At 50.3% G+C, this 12680-nt stretch overlaps 1 protein-coding gene and 1 long non-coding RNA gene across 2 annotated transcripts in view; one reads left to right on the forward strand and one right to left on the reverse strand.

Annotated features, from left to right (window-relative positions):
- Positions 1-539: 539 nt before the first annotated feature.
- Positions 540-8007, reverse strand: LOC148052111 (uncharacterized). The gene is made up of 3 exons (XR_015698613.1): positions 7927-8007; positions 1025-1111; positions 540-745 (listed from the first exon to the last, which is right to left on the reverse strand). It is a non-coding gene; the product is annotated as an uncharacterized LOC148052111 (long non-coding RNA).
- A 163-nt stretch (positions 8008-8170) lies between these two features.
- Positions 8171-12680, forward strand: part of TESK2 (testis associated actin remodelling kinase 2) — an 81059-nt gene continuing 76549 nt past the window's right edge. Inside the window, exon 1 of the mRNA XM_087730817.1 lies at positions 8171-8388. The gene's annotated coding sequence lies outside the window, so the exon portion shown is untranslated. The remainder of the gene's footprint in view (positions 8389-12680) is intronic.

The raw sequence follows: 12680 nt of genomic DNA on the forward strand, positions 1-12680 counted from the left end.
TTGCTGACCCTCTCTCAAACTGCTTTGGCAGAGGTGGGACTGTGGGTCCCCTTCTCCATCCCCACACTCGTGTCTGCGGCACCATGGGACAGAGGAGGAAGGTGGAAATGGATATTTTTGTTCCCTGAGAGGTCTTGCCTTCCTTCTTCAATGTGGGGCTCCTTGGTAGCTCTTGCCCTCCGTTCAGAGGCAGGTAGAAGAGACCAGGGCTGATCTGATGCAGAACTGATCACCTGATCACATCTTTTACTGGGTCTTTAAAAAAAAACCCTAAATCTCAGCCCCTCATTGGAAATGTATTTCTAGCTGCTTGCTACTTATTGCCACCCAAACTAGATGTACCATTTTCTAGCATCCTGTTAACGCAGAAGTAATTGGGCTTGTACAAATTTCCCAGTTCTAAGGGGAATTATTTTAAGCATATTAACAACTTTTTGGTAAGTTATAAGAGTCTTCCACTGCCCCCAGACGCTGCAGGGCTGCCTGACAGAGCAAAGCCTCCTTTGCACCAGACAGGCTTTGGCTCTCGGTGCCACAGTGTGCACCACCCGACCCGGCACCTCGGAGCCTGCCAGATCTCACCAGCGAGGGACCAGGGCGTCTCCGCCCCCCCGGCACCCATCCCTGGGGAGGACACGAGCTCCGGGGGACGTCGTCGCTGCTGGCTGCGACCGCGGTTCATGAGTACGTCCGATGCCTGCGAGCTTCTGACTCATGTCTCTCCTCTGGTCTCTCTCTGGAGACGCTGAAACGATATCCATCTCAGCTGGCTTATAGATAGCGGCTCTCAGTCGTCAAGGTTACCGGTCCCTCTGCTTTAATTAAGCGTATAGACACGGCACAGGGGTATCTTCAACAGCTGGGTGACAAGGAGAGCATTGGGCTGGCACTCTCCAAGGGGTTTGTGAGCAGCACGATAAACCTGGGCAGATAAGCCCCCCTGCAGGTCACTGCTATTACTTTAGCTGATCTCTGCACTCATTAGGATTATGACTAACACACTAATGAGGCACCTTCGGCTCACCATAGCACGGAAGGGGCGGCTGGGAGTGAGAAAACTGACCGCATCGGCGTAACGGTGTCTTTGCAGTGACGCTGCTGCTCTCCCACCCTGGAGAAGGGAGGAAAAACAAGAGGCACATTAACATCCTGCTGGTGCACTGCTGTTTTCTCATGGAATGAGCAAAAATATTCCCCTCGGATATCAGGCACCAGCCCCCTGTGTCTGTGTGGGCTACACAGGGGCTCTGACTCGCTCAGGGGGTAGTCGCCCTGGGCTGTTCTCGAGGAGGACTGAAAACATCCTTGCAAATCCATGCAGCATGTCAACCAGACAGGTCTGGGTAGCAACGAGAGAGTTGAGGACTTCTTAGAATAACTTCTGAAAGAAAGTTTTGTGTTCGAAAAACATGGCATTGACTTCTGCCAGTGTCACGCTCTTTCTTGCAGTGGCTTTATTTAGCTCCTGTCCTTTTGTTTCTGGCTGGCGGCCAAAGCACAGAGCAGGCAGAGATGATAATGTTGATTATGTTAATTTAATAGGAAGAAGCAGATAATAGAAAACAAGTGAGTGGAAAACAATGGCAGCAAAAGGGCTGAGGGGAAGTAAGGGTATAGGTAGGCGGGAGGGAGATGTCGGCCCTGGGAGAGCTGCGTAAGCTCAGTGCCTGGGCTGTGTCCCCCAGCCTGGGCTACGAGACGGGTTGAGCATCCCCTGAGCGAGCAGAGCAGCGGCGCAGCTTTGGTCCCGCTGCTGCCGTCACCCCAGCATGGCCCCTGCGCAATCTGAAGAGTGATCACCTCTTTCACACGGCCCAGAGGTGAGCGGTGGCATGAGCGGGAGCCCTGGGCAGAGGGGTGGCAGCTGTGGCCAGCACTGCTGGGACGCGGGTGGTTCACCTGGGCTCTGGGTCCATGTAAATCATCCCATTTCTTGCACTTCAGCCTCTCTGTCCGCTGCCCTTTGTCACTGGGCACCGGGAGCACCGCTGGTGCCCATCTCACCCTGCCCTTGCAGAGAGCTCAGCGGATCCCAGTCTGCCCCGTGCCGCCTTGCAAACCTGCTTTTTCAGGGGGGCTGGGCATGATCAGAGTTGGTCTTGGGGCAGACGGGCCAATCCATCACCCCCAGAGGGCTGCTCTCTCACCTACCAGAAGCACTTCACTGTGGGATGGAGAGAGGGGCTGCTCTCAAAGCGACACGACTCGGCACTTGAAGGGACTTTTAGTTCTCAAGGGAGCTGGTGGCCAACCGACTGGAGCAGAAGAGCTAATCCAAGGTGAGTCATTCCCCACCTCCCCCCCTCCAAGGCTGAAACATTAAACCAGTTTTTTATGAAAGGCAAATTAAATCCCACAAGTCAGAACCAAGAAAAAAGAATTTATCGAAGAGCAGAAGATGCTACTGGGTGACTTGCAGACAGACAGAGGGAGCATTTGCTCAGCAGCCCGGGATATTACATCTCCTCTGTTGCTCCTCCAATGCAAAGAGCACTGCCATTCATCTATTTTTAATAACAGTGACGCAGGCAGTGAACCTGACTTCAGGGCTGGGAGCTTGTCTTCTTCCCCCGGCATATCTGTCCTGACTCATATTCCTTTCCAAGGGCCCTTCACAGCTTTGTAACTCAGCGAAGGAAGAAAGGAAAAACAAAACTGAAGAAAAAAAGCAGATCAGACTGCAAAGCATTGGAGACAGAGAACTGTTCTGGGAGAGGAATAATAAACACTGGGACTTTGCTGGCTCAGGGAGCCGGGGAAAATGAAGGGGCTGGGAAACCTGCATGTATACAGCGTCATGCTGATCCGAGAGCGGGATCTCTCAGGCAGCCGAGCAGGGATCCGGTAGCAGCTGGATGCTTGTAGGTCTTGAAGCTCTGCAGAAAACCCAGGCTGGAGGAAGCATGGGCAGAGCTGACAGTGCCCAAGCCCAGGGTGGCTGGGGGTGGACAAGCTGAAGATCTCCGCTGTGGCAGAGGTCTCTGATTTTGGTGCCACAACGGGTCTCTGTGCTGTTGTGATTGCAGAGGTAAGGGCAGCAAGCGTGAGGAATGTAACCAGAGGAGGGGAGGTTGCTGCACAGCCTGGGGAGGCAAAAAAACGTGCTTTCATCCCAGAGAGGAGCTGGCTTAGCTGGGGTGTGAGGACGGTGCACCAGACGATGCAGGAACCCTTTTGGGCCTTGGCATGGGGCAGGAGAGGTGGGACTGATGGCCATGTGGGCTGGTGGCCTCAATGCTTAATAGGGCTGTGCGGTCTCTTTAGGCATCCACTATGGTCCAAGCTGGTGCAAGTTTCTGCGCTCCAGTGGGTGTTACTATGAATATACCTTTGTCAGATGTTTAAGGTTTTCCCCTAAAAAATTGGTATTTTGGTATCAGACAACCCAAAAACTCAGGGGCTGCTGAGAGGAGCTGTGCCCCAGGCCTGCCCTGAGCACTGGGGTCTCACCCTTTGCCCTTCAGCTCCTAAGGGCTGGAGCATGGTCCGATGGGCTCTCCCCAGGACCAAAGCCACGCAGGCACAGTGACACAGGGTCTGTCCTGGCTCACCGTCCCGGTGCTTGCACAGCCTCACGGCTGGGAGCATCGTGGAGCAGGCTGGAGCAAGCTGGCCGGCTCTGTGCCGCTCCATGCCCATGGTACCGCCAGGAGCTTGGCTATAGCCGTTCCGTGGCACCGTTGCGGTTTGGACAGGCTCTGAGTTGAAGCCAGGACAGCAGATGGCCGTGATGAGCAGGCAGGGGAGCACAAGACCATGGCACTGGTCACAGCACGGCAGCTGCCTAAATGGGAATATCCATCTGCCCCAGCACAAGCCCTCTCTGGTTCCCGAGGCAGGGTGTCTGGCGCTGCTGCCGGCCTCCTGCCTGGGCTCTGCCCAGCCTCCTGGAAGAGGAACGTCGAAGATGCTCAGACAATCCCACAGTTGCCAGGTTGCATGCAGAGATGCCCAGTGCCAGGTTTGGGCTGACGCGGCAGCATGGCTTTGTGCACAAGGACGTGCTGGTTGCCTCATCTGCACCGGTGGTGAGACAGGATCGTTAACCGTGTTCTTCATCAGCAGGCATGTAAATCCGCGTCCAGAGGACAGCATGCAGGCAGCCCCCAGGGAGCCCTCCTTGCTGCCAGGAGGATGGTCATGTCATGACAAGGAGCACGTGGTCCAAGCACAGCCCCAGCTGTGCCTTCCCCTGCTCCGAGCGGTGGGAAATGACCTCTCACCCATGACCAAACCTCACCTTGGTCTGCAAAGGCCACCTGCAAGGCTGGGTGAGGGAGGTGCGGGTGGGAGGATGTGCCTCCAGAGGAACCTGTTAAGATGCTTTTCGAAATCTAGGGGTTTTGGTGTGTGACAGAAAGCCTAAAGGGATCATTTTTCATGGCTGTCCTGTTAAATGTCCACCGAGGACAGGGTCTAGAAAAGGGACAACATGGACATTAGACAAGGGCAAATTCCAGGCACTCCCACTGGGAACCTCTCCTCCGGCTCCCGTGACATGACTCCAGATCTCCACTGATGTAAATCAGAGCAGAGTTTGACCAATCCTATCTAAAGAAGATGTTTTTCTTTGACGGGTTTCATTCCATAAAGTGTTTCATGGGTTATATCACTAAAATGCCCAATCTTGTCACAGTGCTGTGAAGTCGACCCACTGTCTTCGTCCCCTGGGAGGAGAGAGAGACAGTCCCTGTTGCCTGATACTTATTTAATTTTGGAGCCCACAAAACCTCTCTGTTGGGGAAAACACCTGCTCTGCTACAGCGGAGGCAAAAGTTGCGTGGCTACATTGCATCATCTTTCTCCTTGGGAAGGAGAAATCTCCCAAACTTCTCTCCTCCGGGGCACTTCCAAAGCCAGGAGGAAGGGAATTCCCCCTCCTGCCTGCTCACACCCAACTTCTCTCATATGTCTATTTTTATTGCCATTCTGTGAGTTAACCCTTGGCTGCTCTTTTGCCAAACCGGTTACATTTAAAAAGCCAAAGCGATCTGTCTGGGGAAGAGTCGGTCTGAGAGCAGAGAGGAGGAAACCGCAAGCCACAGAGCCGTTTTCTGGAGCAGCTGATCTTTGCATGGGGCAGCAGCCCGCGGGCAGCTGGAGGAGAGGGGAACGCTCGCCGTGAGCAGGGCTTCCTGCCGTATGTACAGGCTGCGTGACCCTTCTGGGGTGCAAGACAGAGATCGCTAGAACGAAGTACGCTGTGACATCTGCAAGACTTTGCCTTTGATGAGTCTCTTTGATGAGTCTTCTAATACAAAAGTTCATTTTCCTCTCGCCGGGAAACAGAGGAAGACTGCAAAAGCCACTTGTCTTCTGCAGATTTTAAGGCCACAGATTTGCTAGGGCAGCTGCGAGGAGGGACGGGGGACTTTCTCAGACAAAGGTTCTGCTGCTGATGTGCGCACACACGTGGTCACCAGCAAAACACGTCTTTTTCCGCTTTCAAAACACAGGCCTTGCCTTTGAGATAAAGCCATAGGAGGGGTCACAGGACTGTCTTATTTCCCTCTCAAAACAGGGACCATCTATGACGTACATCACAGGACCTCGTGCGATGTTAGATGAAACACAGCATGAGTGTTTCCAACTGAGATTTAACTGTACGGAATCACACTGGCATATTTTAAGGATGCTACTTTGCACCAGCCCATGGGATAAATGCTTACTCCTGGATGTTACCAGTAAGACATTTGCAGGCCAAGAGCAGAGACAACGTATATCTTGTTTGGGAAGCAGAAAAGAGGAGAAGTTTATGATGTGGAACCTGGGAAAGATGGACACATTTGCTTTGGTGCTGGGATTAGCTCTCAAAAAGAGAAGTAATAAAAACCTACCACCAGATGTCATCTTGAAGCTAACTAATGGCTTCCACAACAGCAGGGAGGAGGGATACTGGGGGAACAGTGGGATGAAAGGAGAAGGCACGGGGGTTTCTTCAAGGGGGCACAAGGCCGCAGGGACCCCTGCACCCTGGCATAGTGAATGACCACGGAGATGGGGATGTTTCAGAGTTGGCTTTGTAAAGTCTTTTACACTTGCTTGGATAAATCCCAGCAAAATGCACAGCATGGAAATCTAACTTTAAAAAATAAGTTCTAAAAAATGAGTCTTGATGAAAAGCCCCATTCTGGAGCTCAGTTCTGCTTCGGTGTCAGAGAGCAGAAGACACTGACGGATCTGAGTAGTTCCATCTGCTTCGTTACTGATTAAAATATGAGGGATATGATAATAATTATTTAATGGCTTAATTACAAAAGCTTTGCTGCACCCTGTGTTTGAGCTGTCATTACAATAGATGTTTGCATATGGTTGCTATTTAACATTTGGGAGTGTGGGAAAATTTCCTGTGAAGGAAACTGAGAAGGAAAATTAAGAAAACAGAACAACTTTTTTCCCCACACGAAATACTTTTCATCTATTACCTGTGCAGAAATTATTACATTTTTTGCAGTTAAATTTACAGAGAAGGTTTCACTGTAGACTTGGGTGAAATTCTGAGACTAAATTCAATCAATAAATTGCAGAGCAGAGATTTTAATCCAACTGTAAGGGTAAATCTCTGTTCAGTATTATTTGTGAAGTTGGTGCTGATGTTTCCAACCTGAAACACCCTCAAGCACATTTTGGATCGAGCTGAAAAGATTAGATGTAAACTTAATGACAAAAGATAATGAGAAAACATATTACTAATACGGTGTGGCAAGGTTGAGCGATGTGTTCCTGTCCAAGACCCTTTTTAGTTACAGCTCTGCTGTTTTTAACTGTTTGGGATACGGTTATTCTATCCAAGACTCTACAGCAAATGAACTTTGTGTTTTGAAGAGTTTCAGTAAAAATAGCTCAGCCTTTGCCAAGGATGAGGTCAGAGAAAAAAAATCAATCCCTTGCCAATGTAAAACAAAACCAAAACCCCCTTACAACCATTTAATGAGCTGTTCTAGTCCCGCCGTGCTTTCGTATGGATACTTGAAGTTTGGCAGCGTGTCCTAGCAGGAAGAAAGGTATCTTTTTCCATACCTGTTACAAGCTGCCTACATGCGGGTAAGTTATAGTTTGAAAAATAAGTTTATATGCAAAAATCGCAGACTTATTACAGCTCGGCAGCCAAAACCTCAGAAAATTTGAGCTGCATTAAGCCGGCCGAGGGGCTGAGCGGGACGTTCCGTGCAGCGTGCTCCTCTGCTGTGACGGGCACCGCCACTGGGGCACAAGCAGCTGGACAAAAAAGGGAAGAGTTTGAGTAAAATGCTGAAGTCGTGAGAGCCGGAGGGAGGAAGAGACCAGAACAAGGGATGAATCCTGTGGGAAGCGTAGCAGGGGGGCAGATAACGAGAGGCAATAACAGGACGGAGGCCGCCGCGGAGCCCAGTTAGGGCGACTGTAAAGCCGGGCGTTGCCCCAGCCGCGTGTAAATGGCCGTCGGGGTGGAGGGGTGAGGGCTGGTGCCGGAACTGGCTGCGGTGCCGGTCAGGCTTTAGGGCGAGGGGCCGGCGGAACCTGCAGCACGAAGGCCCGAGCTGCGCGGCGAGGCCCCGCCGGCCGCCCCTCTCCACCAGGACGGGGGCTTCTGCGCTTCCCGGACGGGCAGTCGGTTACCCGCCCGCCCACACCCCCAGCCCCCGCCTCAGCGGTGCGGGATCGCAGGGCCTCCGCCGGCGGCGGCGGCTCTCCCCAGCGCCCCGGGCCGCCGTCGCCATGGCACCCGGCCCGAGCCCGCTGCCCTCCGCGCCCGTCGGGGTGCCCGGTCCGCTGACAGCTTCATCGCCTATCGCCGCCTATAAACATACGGGGATTGGCTCGCCCGCCCGTCCGTCACCACGCGCACCACACTCCTACTGGCCAACTCTCTTATTTATAACCCGCCCTCAAAGGCTGACCAGTGACAGCGAGGCGCCCCTAGCAACGCCCCTCTCTTTTTCCTACCATTGGCTCCCGCTCTTGTCTCGGGAGTTGTTGTCTCTCGTATGGTTGGTCAAACTGCCTGCCTCTCAAGTGTCTCCCGACCAAATAGAAAGGGGCACTCACGTGGACTACCTGGGAGTGCCTCCGCCCGGCTTCCCTTTCTCCATTGGCCGAGCGCCGCCGTCCATCCAGCCTCGCCCGGCGCCGATTGGCTGCTAGGGAGGGCGCTGTGGGCGGTGCGGCCGAGGCCCTCGCCGCGGGGGGGGCGGACGCGTGAGGCGGGGGAGGAGGCGGGGGCCGCAACCGAGGGAGGAGGAGGAGGAGCTGTGGCGATCGCGGCTCCGGGTCCCGCAGCTGGGCTCCCTCCTCACATGGGGCCCCCTCGCTTGCCGCAGCGGCGGGGCTAGACCCTCGCCGGGTTGCTGAGGGGTTGGCCGCGGGTGGGGTATGCGGCCATGAGGCCCTGCTGGCGCCGCCGCTCAGGTAACGGCCGGCGCGCGCGCGGCGGTTGGGGGCGCGAGCAGGGAGCGGGGCGGGGGGTGCCCGCGTTTCTGCGGGGTGGCCAGCAAGGGGAAGGCCCTTGGGGGGGGGCGGGGAACCCTCAAGGCGGTGAGGGAGGAGAGGAGCCGCTCCGGGGAAGGGCACCCTTCTGGTGGAGGGGAAGGGGCAGCCGGTGGGGTCCCGCCGCTTCCCCCCCGCCCCGCCCCCGGCAGCGCGGTGAGGCGAGTGATGCGTTTCGGTTAGCAGGTGCGTGGAGGGGCTGCCTTCCCCCCGGGGGCGAGGCGTGAGGGGGAGCGGGTGCTGCAGGACGCCTGAGAGCTGGCTGCGGGGAAAGCCGGCTGCCGAAGCCCGTGCCCTGATCCGGGGGCAAGGGTCTGCCTGAACACGGGTAGGATCTTTGCCCAGCCGCAGGATTGCCTTGAAAATGGTCGCTTTGCCAACAAGCGTGAAAGCTTGGCTCGGGTTTTGCTATTTTAAGTGCTACCCTGTAAGAATAGATGAATCATGTTATAATGACAGGCTCAGCTGTTCAGGTGTGTGTGCATATATGCTTGCTTTATGGCCTTCGGATGAAAAGTGCTGTATAAATGCAGCTGATCACTCTTAATGTTGCATTCCTTTGAGGGTGGGAACTGTATTTGCTTTAAGCACGGGGGGCTTTCCACTTGGGTAGTCTGATAGGTGGTACCTTGATAGTTGAAAGCTAAATTTTAAAGAGTACTGAATGGAATTTTATTTAAGTTTATACTTTTCTGTTTGTCCCATCTAAAAAAAGTCTTACGGTTAATATTTAGGATAATTTATGAGAAGCCTTTATGCTTCAACTGAAATTATTTTTTTTTTTTTCGTAGAGATCAGAGTTCTAGTATATTTTATTGTCTGCAAAATCAACAGACTTAGAGTTCTAGGGACTTAATTAGGCAGTGGAATTTACAACCTAAGATAAGATTTTCTTATGAGAAACTCATATGCCCAGTGGACTAGCCATAAACCTTTCCCTTTAGTCATCATCTTTGGAAATTATTGTTGCATACCATATCCTGATAGGCCAATAAAAATGTCATTTTCTGACTCTTGCAGAAGTATGCTGTACAGCTGTAGACATGGCTGTGTAATTCCGTTGTCCATTTTGGTTTGTCTTCTTGTAAAACTTGCATGCAAAACATGAGTGGCTTGAACTGAAGGCAAAGGGGTGTGTTCCCTGTACCTGCTCTCCTACGGTTTTTGCTTTGAACTTGTTTTGTGCTGTTTTGTTAGGATGAACAGCTGGCAGTAGAAGCGGAGCAGGAGATAGGGACTGAGCAATCCTTACTTCAGTACTTAATATTTTTGTGACTGTGGAAGGAGAAAATTGGTCCCGATGAGGTGTTCCTGGTGGTAGAGGACTCCTGTAACCTAGTTATACCCTCCAATTCTATACATTCGTGCTTTTGCCATTGTAATTCTTCATGCAAATGACTTCACAAATTCATGAAAGAAACGGAGGGTTAAAGGAGGGGACTGTTGCTTCTGTGTCTGCTGCAGAAAAGAATGAAGCTTGTGGTTCACTTGCATCATAGGTTCCCTTTCTGTATTCTTCCTATAGCCGAGAACCATGCATTTGCACAGTGGCAAAGCTTTTTATTGTATCCTTGCAGCCTGGAACAAAAATAAGTGCTCCTCTAGGCAAGATCAAAATATGGTCAGTGTTCATAAAAATTTTTTAAGCCATTTTCCTGCTTATTAGTTCCCTAATGTGTTCATTTGAAGTTGTGTATTTATCAGTAAGTACATCGAATAATTGGCAACTGTATCACACTGGCTCCATCTGTTGTCTGTTGCCAAGTCCTCTTTCTGACTTAAATAGTAAGCTTCTTTTCGTATGGCGCTCTCGCTTTTTCTTAAGTTGAACACATTTCTGGTAGTGGCTAAGCCATTTTTTGATATGAGTGTCCCCTTGGTTGCATTGAAGAACTGTAATAGCTCTTGCAACCAGGAGCGGAGTTAGTTGAAATAACTTTGCCTTTGAAGGCTGGCTTTGTAACACTCCAGGTCTGTCTGTGGCTCACAAGCTGTGAGTTACATGTTTCCCCTTGGTACCCAGGGTGCTTCAGACTGATATGTAAACACCGGCAGACTCCAATGTCTCCCATACCTTAACAACAACAGATTTGGGAAGCCCTGTTCTGGCTTCAAAAATTCATAAACAAATTAGTCCAGGCTGTGTTGCTGTTCTGCTTGTGCAGCTGGTACCTGAAGTAAACATGGTACTGGGTGTTTCAGGGTAACATGAAACCAGTAACACAGACTGGTGTTTCAGCTGTATTTTAAGGGTAGATTACAGAATGTGTTTAAATATTTGTGGAGATGATACTTTTAGCAGGAAAATACATCATCACACAAGACAGTCAATATTTGTATGAATGTAAGATTTTGTTCAAGAGAGGTCAGTCAGGTATGAAAATCAGCCCGCTTACTTTATCTTACTCCTCTTTCAAGCATTCTTGTTCTCTTTTTCTTGCCTGTGCTGTGCTGGGTTGTCTCACTGGCTGCATCGAAACAACCAAAAGTTGCTTCTTGTCTCCTGTGAACCCCCCCAGTGCTAACAGAGCTGTCAGCCCTCAGTCATAAACCTGGCACAGAGGCTGAGGGGGAAACTGATTGATTATTGAGATGTTACAATACCTGTTGGTATCGGAAGGCTTTGATGTCCTTTGTTTTTCTCAAGAGCTAAGCAAGTGTCAGCCTGCTGACACCTGGAAGGCATGAGCTGCTTCTTAGTGTCTTTACTGAGCTCTGTTTTGTTAGGCAAACATAATATATTAAAATTATCCATTTGAAGCAGCAGCTGTGTATTGTACATGGTCTGCTTGAGTGATTATTTAACTCTAACGATGCTCTGTAACTAGGCTAGAGTCTGTCTGCACTGTGGCTTGGAGTGACTAAAACCAGGCTAGGAGATGAGTGGATTTTTGCAAGGTCCTTCTATAGAGGTTTAGTTTTATATTATAATTGGACCCTAGAAACTGTTGGCAATTATACTATGGGTATAAGGATCAAGTGGTTTTCTGTTTGTTTGTGGGTTTTTAATCTTCCCCCACCCCCAGTTCTATTTGCCTTCTAAATATGTGCCAGAATTTATGCCTATGCTTGATGCAAATATTTTTAAACCTACAGCCTTGGCCCTGAATCCTGAGCTCTGCAGTAAGTTAATGGCTAGTCTCTCTTACTGGTTTCAGACTTGGCTACAGTCACAAAATAAATGAACTGGTTTTTTTCAGCTTAGCCTCTTGTGGAGGTTTGTTTGCATTATAAAACCACGATGCAGTTTAGCAGACTTCCAGTTTCTGGAGTGGTGTAGTAGGGCTAATGCAGGTCTCTTCTGAGGAATGTCAGCCCTAGTTGTGGGAAGCTTATGCTATGACGGTACTAGCTAGAGCTAGGAATTATCCCCTGCAGGGGTGATGAAATTAAAGCAAAATGTTACCTAAATGAAAATAGAAAATGGTGGGATTTTCACATTCGAGTGTAATGTCGTAATTAAGACTTTAAACTGGACCCTAAGACTTAACCTCATAAAAGTAGTAAAAAAGACTTCAGCTTTAGGATGAACTGGGCCAAACATAGTGCAAGCTCTGGTACTTGTAGCTACCTTGTCTGTAAGTATTTGGTATTATCTTTCTGCCAAAGACAAGAAGCTAAATTAGGGACAAACCAAGAAACTTTCCTCTGTTAGGAAAGTGGATGATGGCAGTTGAGAACAAAATTGTGGAATGCCTGGTTCTCTTTACCTGTTTAGTTTGATTTCTCGTGTTTCATTCCCAAACTCTGCCCCCCCCCCCCCCCCCCCCCGGGCTAATGACCTCAAAGTCAATTCAGTCTTTGGAAGATTTTGTTCTTTACATTCCTTTGAAGCTTTTCTGAAGTGAATTCTTCCCCCCCCCCCCCCGTTATTATTTTGTTGAGTGACACTTGCCAGCATAATTCCTTCATGTTTTTGTAGTGCTGGGTTTTGAAGCTACCTCAGACTATGAGTTTAAATAGTTAACTCTTGGCAAATGACTTATGTCAAAGCTTTGGCATTTTGTTCTTCAGAAAACCTTTTCAAATTAATAACATGCATCCACCAGATTTATTGCTCTCCAGGCTGAATGCCTAGCGACAGTCTTCTGTGTCTAAAAATGGTTGTTGTTGTTAAGGCCATCTTTTAGGAAACTGTGAGTTTGACATTTGAGTGCAAATATGCACATGTTCTAAAGATACTGGGGACAGAAAAAGTCTTAGTGATGAATTGA

Source organism: Nipponia nippon, unplaced genomic scaffold (assembly GCF_047370975.1).
Source record: "Nipponia nippon isolate SJK-2023a ecotype South Korea unplaced genomic scaffold, ASM4737097v1 scaffold_5, whole genome shotgun sequence".
Classification (NCBI taxonomy): domain Eukaryota; kingdom Metazoa; phylum Chordata; class Aves; order Pelecaniformes; family Threskiornithidae; genus Nipponia; species Nipponia nippon.